This window comes from Penaeus vannamei, chromosome 10, assembly GCF_042767895.1.
Source record: "Penaeus vannamei isolate JL-2024 chromosome 10, ASM4276789v1, whole genome shotgun sequence".
NCBI classification, from domain to species: domain Eukaryota; kingdom Metazoa; phylum Arthropoda; class Malacostraca; order Decapoda; family Penaeidae; genus Penaeus; species Penaeus vannamei.
This window is the reverse complement of record NC_091558.1, coordinates 16,716,342-16,718,431: the sequence shown is the minus strand read 5'-3', so window position 1 is coordinate 16,718,431 and position 2,090 is coordinate 16,716,342. Positions and strand designations below refer to the sequence as shown.

Below are 2,090 nucleotides of genomic sequence, written 5' to 3'. Positions count from 1 at the left end.
TCACTGTTTTGCCACCGAGTTACAAATCCACACCGTGTGCGCTCACTTACGGATTGCAATTCCTAGGATTTATATTGAGCAACTTTGCAATCTTCCATAAGCCTGCAGTTTTATAACTGTTCTGGGTTGCAGAAGCATAGAGCAGTGTTGAGACTTGTCACCTGTATTTACCATATGTTAGGTTGTTTTAATGGACTGTATTAGGTAACTTTCCCAAGGGACTGTTGATGTGCAGTGAACAAGCACCACCACCCAGGATAAACAAGTGCACAAGTTACTTCCTGCAGATAGGCTAGAGAAGTGCACTCAGACCAGCTGGATCCTACAGGAACCTGGTGGTGTTCACCTGCCCCTTCCATGTTCTTGATGGGCATCAAGGCACCTGCACAAATCAGCCAATCTATTTTCAGTAAAGCTTGTATACAATGTACAGTCAAACCTTGATGTGTAATATTATTAATTATAAGCTAGAGATGTGATGAGATTGTTGGAAAAAATTTGTTACACAACTGATGAGATGGTGTGGACACTTTGTATGTATGTCACACGAGATGTAGACTAGCCTTTGCCACATGCTTTACTTCTGCCTTGTATGTTTGTAAATTTAACTGTACATGTACATACACCTGAAGCAGAGTAGGGTGTGAGTGTGGCAGCCTGCTCAGGGTCCAGATCATGCCGGATCTAAACCTTTAAATAGTTTCATTTAATATTATTATGGATTGCATTTTTTTCAGCTAAGCCGCAATGTGATTTGTTTGAAATGCCTTTATGCTGGTTATATCATTTATCAAAAAAGTAGGAGTGATGAAAATAACAAGTTGCTTAATAGGAAGACTCTGCCATAGCTTCCTCTGGAGTCTCATCACTGCGTTGTTCAAGCAGATCATAATATGCAACCATTTCCAGCAGACTATCAGGGGAATGGGGTGAAGTTTGAATAATCTCTTTGGGTGTCTTACAGTGCTGAAGGTGGTGGTGGAATAAATATCAGGCTGTCTAGTGTATAAGTGTTGATGAAATTTGTTTCCTAGCAAATTGGCAAATTGCTTTTAGGTGACCAATGCATAGAAAGAACACATATCATGGAACATGAAGTGGTCTTGAGTGGATAAACTATACCTTTGTAGCTGGTGTCTAAAAGAAAGAATAATAATGTGCAGTGGGTAGAGTGACAAGAGAAAACTAGATAGCAGCAGCAGCAACTCAGCTCTGCAAAGACATTTCAGATACTGCAGGAAGTGGCTGATGGAAAGATGGAGGTTCATGGAAGGACAGAGATGGACTCTAGTAGGCTGCTGCCTCGGCTTCACAATGGCATTCTCTGGGTTGCATCTTTCACTTGTGGAGATGTGATATTTTAATACTGCTTTTTCTGTATGGAACTTGTTCTATTATTTCTATTCCTGTAGACTAGATAGTGCCAACATGATGCAATAGCATTATGCAGCTAGGGTCTCACACAGCCACTGGTGAGCACCAGCTTGGAGACGTGGCGGTGTTGATGTGCCTCTAGGCTGTGTCCTCCCCCCGGGCCCAGTACTGCCTGTTGTGAGCCACACGGCCGTCGCCTCGTCACTCAGAGAAGCAGCAGCAACATCGCCTCACCGTTTTTAACTCCAATCAGTCTGGGATGTTAAAATTAAGTAATAATACCATTATTGTAATCTTCATAACTTTCTGTTCACATAATGTAAAGCAAGACAATAAAGAACTTAAAAGTTTGTCTCATGCATGTTATGTCCTTGGTAGTTACTTCCAACTTTGCCAATATTCTCATGGGCTAAGAATTATCAGAATACATGGTGACATTATAAGGATTTTTTGTTCATATTACTTTTATAGAGCATAGTTATGTCTGGTTAATGTCATGTGATAGTCCCTAATATAGTTAAAAGTTGAGGAGCTGCAAGTAGTGGTCAGACAAAGCCAGAATTAGCATGGAACACATAAAAATCTGGTATGTTGTGAAAACCTGTTTTCCATTATGCTACTGATTAATTTTTATTATTTATGTTTACATATTTATTTATTTATTTATTTCATTTACAAATTCTTTACATAATTGTCGCATATTTTTATATCTTGCT

The 2,090-nt window shown here is 39.5% G+C and overlaps 1 protein-coding gene across 1 annotated transcript in view; it reads left to right on the top strand.

The window, feature by feature from the left end:
* The window catches only part of wdb (serine/threonine-protein phosphatase regulatory subunit widerborst), a 50,713-nt gene extending 48,989 nt beyond the window's left edge, over positions 1-1,724 (top strand). The window contains exon 10 of the mRNA XM_070126401.1: positions 1-1,724. This exon is cut by the window's left edge and continues 2,173 nt beyond it. The gene's annotated coding sequence lies outside the window, so the exon portion shown is untranslated.
* The last annotated feature ends 366 nt before the right edge of the window (positions 1,725-2,090 follow it).